The 8,528-nt window shown below is 37.5% G+C and overlaps 1 pseudogene; it reads left to right on the forward strand.

Moving 5' to 3' along the window:
• The first annotated feature begins 221 nt into the window (after positions 1–221).
• On the forward strand, positions 222–477 carry LOC136158211 (V-type proton ATPase subunit e 1 pseudogene; annotated as a pseudogene).
• The last annotated feature ends 8,051 nt before the right edge of the window (positions 478–8,528 follow it).

Here is an 8,528-nt window from a genome sequence, read left to right on the forward strand (position 1 = left end):
CACTTATTATCCTACTCATATTAAATGTTAATTAATTGTATTGTTATTATCAAGTAAGATATATTTAAACTCACCAAAACCTGCATTAAACATAAATGATAACATTTTTGTTACCATATGAGTATTCTAAGCTTGGCGTATTTTCTAAAGACAGATAGAAGAATGATAACTTTTGAAAAGTTCAAGCCTTGGGGTCAGGACTTGGTAGCTGCACCACAACCATGGCATGCACTAGCCTCACCATGCCTCTCATTGTGATGAGTGTGTTCTCGGGGTTTTGTTGACTTCCTGGTGCCCTGGTTCATCTCTAGGTGTCCCATCTGCAGAGTTATCATCACCATGTTGGGGACCTGTTCAGTTTGCTGCTATCTCTTTTGGCTGATTGCAATTCTGGCCCAACTCAACCCTCTCTTGGGACCACAGTTGAGAAATGAAGCCATCTGGTACCTCAAGCATCACTAGCCTAGAGGAAGAAGTCCTGCTTAGCAGTGCTTAGTCATTGAGGTCAAGAAGAGAACTCCTCTAGATGCACAATCACCTCCATACCCAGACCACCTTCCTTGACACACACATTCTAAACATTAGCTGCCTTAAACATCCCCACCATATTTATGTATCTTGGTCTAAAATATAGCACTTTTTTTCTTTTTTAAATGTATTTATTTTTAATTGAAGGATAATTACAATATTGTGTTGATTTCTGCCAGACATCGGCACAGATCAGTCATAGGTATACGTATCTTACCTTCCTCTTGAGCTTCCTTCCCATCTCCCCGCCCCCCACTTTCCTGTCACTTTTTTACACTTGGATGGATGATGTCTCTGTGTAATCTAAACTGCGTTGTCTCCATAAAATGTTTATATACTCTTTTGAAATAGAAAGTGCTGTTCTTCTGAGAAATAACATTACTCTCCTTAGAACTCGTGAATTTGAAGATGGTTTCTACCTCCTCACAACATGCGATTCATTGAAATGCTTTAAACATTGTTACAAGACAATGAAACTCCAATGGGGCAGTCAGGAGGAGAACAAGTTCAGAGGGAAAATCTGTCTCATCAGAATTACACCAAAGTATAATTTCAGGAGGAATTTCTCATTTCTGCCATCTTTTGGAATAAATTGTTTTTCTACTTTCTATGGTAGAAAAAAAAAGGGAAAATGAAAACTTCCAGCCCCATGTCCCAAGAGAAGCAACAAAAATCTGATCAGTTTGTCAGTTTCAGGTTATCTCAGGTGGCACATTTAGTAACTCCAAAGTAATGTCACACACATAAAACACACACACACGTACCTTTTCAGGTATTCCTTGCTGTTCTGCTTCAGGTTTTATTGCCTTTTCTACCAATCCTACCCTGGCTAAAAAAATCAAAATCTTTTATGTATTAGCTCCAGTTGCCACAGTGAAATATAACAAAAGCCCTCTTAGGAAACTTGCACTTATTCCTTCTTCCGTTTTCAAGATATGTGATTCTCTTTAACTGGGTCTAAGATATCAAATTGCTCATTTGTTTCAAAGTGATGGAAAGCAAAAAAAAAAAAAAAAAAAAAAAAGGTGGTCTATGTTTACATCCAAGAATAGAAATGAACATGTTTGTATTATTTCTTGAATAGCTCTGACCATGTTTGAATCCCCATGATAGTTTATGAGATCCCCTGTTATTTTTTTCTTCACGACTGCTTTGTGTGTTGGCAATGACTGGAAGTGTTTTTGCTCCTTTGTGGATCTTTAGCAAGCATCCATACAGGTCTGTCAAGGCTATACTACCACCCCAAGACAAGGGAAAAGGAAATAAAAACAACACAAATCACATAAGAAGTCTAAACCACCTGGTCCAAGATAAGAGAAAAGAAAGGAAAGAAAAGGAAAGCAAGGGGAAAGGAGAGAGAGGGGAAAATATCAGTGGTAGACAGGTGATGGAGGCCAGGACTTATAGACCCGTCATCAAATACCCTTGGCTTTCCAAGCCTTTTCCTAAGAGCTAGACAAATGAATGAGTCTTTTCTGTGCCCTAGTATTTGCAAATCTTTAAAGATGTTTTTATTTTTCAGATTATATTTGATAACAAAATATAACCTTTTATATAAAGCAACAAAGTTGCTCTACTCACACAAATTTTGAACAATTTCTCCCTACTGAAGTGTGTTTCCAAGACATACTGAATCTCCTTTGCAAAATGCCTTGTTTGCCATTACTGGGTTTGACTAGGAGAACTTGAACAGGGTTTGTATTCATTGAAATTTCTATTCTGAATTTTTAAGCAACATTTTTGATTACTTGTCTCATCATCACTTATAAATGGTACTTTAGAAGACATAGAAGTAGCTTTAGAATTCTATTCATAATGTGCAGATAAGCCCAAGACAAATCACAAGTCATTGTTCCCAGATTTGTCACCTCCAGGTCCCCTCCACTACCCTATCGCACCACAAAGGAAACAACATGTCTAAAAAGTATATAAAAAGCTCTATTCACTTTTGACTACCTGAATAATGAGTCAAATTCTGTGAGAGGACACATAGAGCCAAATAATTTGACAAGCTTCTCTGCAAGGAAAAAAAAAGTGGTCTAGGCATTGAATAAATATTAGTTCAAATATTTTTAATGCTGATGAAGTGACAGTGTTAGTAGCTCAGTTGTGTCCAATTCTATGTGATCCCATGGATTGTCTCCTCTGTCAATGGAATTTCCCAGGCAAGAATACTGGGGCGGGTTGCCATTCCCTTCTGCAAGGGATATTTCTGACCCGGGGATTGAACCCAGGTCTCCTGCATTGCAGGCAGACTCTTTATCATCTGAGACACCAAGGAAGCTCTTTAATGCTGATAGTCATGCTTATAAACTTTCTAAAACTTATTTCAGTTAAAGGTTTTAACGTAGTCCATGAAGCAGATGTTTTTTTCTGGAATTCTCTTGCTTTTTCTATGATCCAACAGATGTTGGCAATTTGATCTCTGGTTCCTCTGCCATTTCTAAATCCAGTTTAAATATCTAGAAGTTCTCAGGTCATGTACTGTTGAAGACTGGCTTGGAGAATTTTGAGCATTATTTTGCTAGTGTGTGAGATGAGTGCAATTGTGCAGTAGTTTGAACATTCTTTAGCATTGCTTATCTTTGGGATTGGAATGAAAACTGACCTTTTCCAGTCCTGTAGCCACTGCTGAGTTTTCCAAATTTGCTGGCATATTGAGTGCAACACTTTCACAGCATCTTCTTTTAGGATTTGAAATAGCTCAACTAGAATTCCATCCATGGTGGATATGGTGGTCCAGTCTCATTCTTTTACATGTGACTGTCCAGTTTCTCCAGCACCATTTATTGAAAGTGAAAGTGAACTCACTCAGTTGTGTCCAACTCTTTGTGACCCCATGGACTGTAACCCACCAGGCTCCTCCATCCATGGAATTTTCTAGGCAAGAGTACTGGAGTGGGTTGCCATTTAATGAAGAGAGTCTCTTTTTTTCCACTTACATTGTTGGCTCTCTTGTGATGAATTAACTGACCATATATGTGCACATTTGCTTCAGGGTTCTCAGTTGTCTTCCATTGATCTATGTGTTTGTTCTTATGTAAATGTCATGCTGTTTTGACTACTATAGCTTTGAAATATAGTTTGACATCAGAAACTGAGATGCTTTGTTCTTCTTTCTCAAGATTGCTTTGGTTCTTTGTGGTCTTTTATGTTTTCACACAAATTTTAGGATTGTGTGCTCTATTTCTATAAACAAATAGCTATTGGAATTTTGATAGGACTTGCATTGGACCTAAGTATTACTTTAGGTAAAATGAAAAGTTTATATTAATTCTTTCTGTCATTAGTGCAGAATGTCTCAACATTTATTTGTATCTTCTTCAATATTTTTCATTAATGTCTTACAGTTTTCAGTGTACAAATATTTCATCTCATTATTGTTGTTCAGTTGCTAAGTTGCTTCCAACTCTTTGTGACCCCATGAACTATGGCCCACCAGGCTCCACTGTGCATGTAATTTTCCAGGCAAGAATACAAGAGTGAGTTGCCATTTTCTTCTCCTTGTTTACATTTATTTTAGGTATTTTCTCCTTTTTAATGCAATTGGAAGAGGGATTGGTTTTTTCATCTATATTTCTCATAGTTCAATTTTAGTGAATAGAAATGCAATAGACTTATGTATGTTGATTTTGTATCCTAAAACTCTACAGAATTTGTTTATTTTAATTTTCCTTGATGGAGTCCTTAGGATTTTCCATATTTAATATGTCATCTGCAAATAGTGAAAATTTTACTTCTTCCTTTATGATTTGGATGTCTTTTTCTTTTTTCATTCCACAGAATGACTTGAGACTCATCCATGTTTGCCCACTTTTATTACTGAGTAGAATTCTATTGAATGGATAGAGAAATAGTTTGTTTACCACACTGTCTTGGTGAGAATACCTTTATGATAACTTAAGTCAAATCAGGAAGAAATATTCCAACATTGTTTTTTTTTCTTCTATTTTCTTTTAATATTCTAGATTCTTTGCTTTTTATGTTAATTTTATTGTCAACTTGTTAACTTTTACCAAAAAAATTGACAAAATTTTTTACTGGAATCCATTGAATATATAGAAAAAATTGAGATAGTTGACACCTTAATAATGCTAAGATAATATCAGCATCAAGGAAACATAAAATGTTCCTCTTTTCTTGTTCCCGTGTTCAATAACTAAAAATCAATATCAATCATAAACAAGAAAATCTCTTTGGGAGTTGTAGAATCCAGCACCTCATCACAAGAGACCCAAGAAAAGGCTAACCCATCTCTATATGGGCTGTGGAACCAGCAGAAACCTTTGAAACTGTTGCTGTTGTTCAATCACTAACACAGCTATTCACAGCTGCGATTGAGAAAACCTGCAGGCTGCTGATGTGGATCGGCACTGTTGATGAGAAAAACTTCATAGAAGCCCTGCCATCTGGAAGGGATTCTAGCACATCATTGGAGAAAAAAATTACACGTTTTAAAGCACTGCGGAAGATCCCGGTGCACCAGTGCTGTGCCAGTACTGTACTGTTCACATACAATTTTCTTAAGATGGTAGTGAAGTGAAAGTTGCTCAGTCGTGTCCGACTCTTTGCCACCCCATGGACTATATACAGTCCATGGAATTCTCCAGGCCAAAATACTGGAGTGGGTAGCCTTTCCCTTCTCCAGGGGATCTTCCAAACCCAGGGATTGAACCCAGGTCTTCTGCATTGCAGGTGGATTCATTACCAGCTGAGCATAGGGAAGCCGTTAAGATGATAGAACTCATATTAAATGTTCAAAACACAATAAAATAACATTTCAATACATACATAAATAAAATTTCATTCTGTTTACATGTGCAATATTTGGCATTAGTTACTTCTTAATTTAGGCAAAACAACCATAAAAAAGCTTGTGATAAAAATTGTTTTGCTCTCAAATTTTGAAAATTATTCCAGTGGGACATACTGACTTGTTTTAATAAATGTGATTCTTTATGAGTTAAAGTGTTCCTACCCGAGTGTGGGAGGACTTGATAATTGCTAGGATTATGAAAACCCAAAGAACAAGGAAGCAGGAGGCAGAATTTCAGCAGGTGATAAATCAAAAAGAATGAATCTCTAAATATGTTTTGGAACTATATCCTTTTGCAAGTTTACTGCTTATGTAATTTTTGACTTGCTGTTTGGCAAATATTGGAGTTCACTGGAAATGCAGTGACTGCACATTTTTGGGAAAGGTAACCCCAAACATACACATATAAACCTATCTATATCTACATATAGAGAGATATATAGTGAGAGAGAGAAGGGCAAAGAGAGTTAGGTTTTTCATTTACCTTCAAGAAATGAGAAGGCATTCAGTTTGGTGACAGTGAGTATGACTCTCTGGTGTTATAAAGTTTATTTAATATACTTCAAAAGTAATGCTGGGAAAGACTGAGGCAAGGAGGAGAAGGGAACAACAGAGGATGAGATGATTAGATGGCATAACCGACTCAATGGACATGGGTTTGGGTAGACTCCAGCAGTCAGTGATGGACAGGGAGGCCTGGCGTGCTGCAGTTCATGGGGTCACAAAGAGTCAGACATGACTGACAGAATGAACTGAGCTGAACTGAATGTATCTATATGTGAAATTTATTTCTAGCTTAAATAAAATATAATTTTCCATTGAAGTTTTAAGCCTTGATTATATGTATTTAATTTTTTTCTAGGAGATTTCTTCTTTGTCTCCTTCTTTGGGGCTTGATTTCATGATTTGAAAAAAAGACAGAATGAGCAATGCTCTGGATGTGTTACAGGAACACGCCATATGTTCACTGGGTTCTATCTCCTCACTATAAAGTTTCTAACCCGAAAAAAACCTGACTGAATTTCAGATCAACCATGGGTAGAATGGTACTCTATTCACAATCTCTATGAGAAGTAATAGGAGTTTGGAAAAATATTCAGTTTTTACTAACATTGTTTGTGGGGTCTTCTGGAAAAATTCATTTATTTTAGCAATTCAAATGATATTCAAGGAATGTCTATAGTGTTTATAGCTATCAAAAACGACTAGCTTAGGTTCCTCACAGTCATCAGTCTTGACATCCTATGGATGTCATTCTCTTTGGTTTTCTCTTTCTCATCTCTAATTGTTTCCTTCCCTCTGCCTTCTCTCCTAGGTTACCTCTATCATTAAAACCTGAAAGCTTTGAATTAAACTCTATACCGCCTTGGTCAAGAGAACATACACAAATTTATTTCTTTAGGAAAAAATAACGCTAATAAACCCTGAAGAGATTCATATAGTGAATGAGATAGAATATTTATTTTAATTTTTGATAAAAGATAAAGGGACATAGGTAGCTCTTAAGCGTAGTAGGGTCATTCATTTTTTATTTTATTTTAGCTGTCAGTACATATATGATTTCTAATAAGTGAAAGCCACTCAGTTGTGTCTGATTCTTTGTGACCCCATGGACTATAGTCCATGGAACTCTTCAGGCCAGAACACTAGAATGGGTAGCCTTTCCCTTCTCCAGGGGATCTTCCCAACCCAGGGTTTGAAACCAGGTCTCCCCCATTGCAGGCAGATTCTTTACCAGCTGAGCCACGAGGGAATCCCACTTATTAGAAATCACTTATGGAGCTAACAAAGAGTTAAGTTTGAAAAGTACTGCTAATAGTATGATTAATGACCATTTATTGAGCAGCAAATGCTTATGGAGCCAAGGGTTGAGCAGGATGCTCTATAGCTACCTTGTTACCCGGGCATCCTTTTGTTTGACTAAGTCTAAAGCTTTAGTTTACCTGTGGGATTTTACAAGCAAGCAAGCAAGCCCTGAGTCGACCTGAAGTGAAAGGGACTGAGAAATGCGCGGACAGTACAGGGAAGAGAGCAAGTAGAAAGAGCTGGTACTACTGAACTATCACTAGGTTGCCAAGTTTCTTGAAGGCAGAGAACATGCCATTCCTTCGTGTATTCCTTGGGCTGCTTTTTTTTGTTTGTTTTTTTGTCAAATGATCATGTCAAGTTTAAAGCAGAAGACTGCAGCTGTGGAAACCTACAGCCATATTTGGATATGATGTATTTGAACAGAGCATAGGGGAAAAGATTAAGTCTGAAAGTAAAAAAATTACATGGTTGCAAATGGAACACAGTGGAGCATTTGCAAGGTAGGGGTGGGAGCAGGGTTATGCTAGTGCAGGCATCCCTTGGGAAAAGTATTCATTAGGAAAGGGGAAGAGCTGATGGCAATCTTTGCGATAGGAATGGAGAGGAATCAGGACACCTGAAGTTAAAAATAGAGCAGTGGTTATTGATTGTCATATTTATCATGTGAGGTACAGTGGGTGAACAGAAGAACTATTAAGTGGGTCATCTTTGAATCCAGATGTTTTATTTTATTTTATTTTCATTTTTATTATTTGGAGGCTAATTGCTTTACAATATTGTAGTGGTTTTTGCTATACATTGACATGAATCAGCCATGGATTTACATGTGCTCCCCATCCCAATCCCCCCTCCCACCTCCCTCCCCATCCCATCCCTCTGGGTCTTCCAGTGCACCAGCCCTGAGCACTTGTCTCATGCATCCAGCCTGGGCTGGTGTTCTGTTTCACCCTTGATAGTATACTTGTTTCAGTGTTGTTCTCTCAGAACATCCCACCCTCGTCTTCTCCCACAGAGTCCAAAAGTCTGTTCTGTACATCTGTGTCTCTTTTTCTGTTTTGCATATAGGGTTATCATTACCATCTTTTTATAATTCCATATATATGCATTAGTATACTGTACTGGTTTTTATCTTTCTGGCTTACTTCACTCTGTATAATGGGCTCCAGTTTCATCCATCTCATTAGAACTGATTCAAATGAATTCTTTTTAATGGCTGAGTAATATTCCATGGTGTATATGTACCACAGCTTCCTTATCCATTCGTCTGCTGATGGGCATCTAGGATGCTTCCATGTCCTGGCTATTATAAACAGTGCTGCGATGAACATTGGGATGCACGTGTCTCTTTCAGGAGAACAGTGTGGAGATTCCTTAA

This window comes from Muntiacus reevesi, chromosome 2 (genome assembly GCF_963930625.1).
Source record: "Muntiacus reevesi chromosome 2, mMunRee1.1, whole genome shotgun sequence".
NCBI classification, from domain to species: Eukaryota; Metazoa; Chordata; class Mammalia; order Artiodactyla; family Cervidae; genus Muntiacus; species Muntiacus reevesi.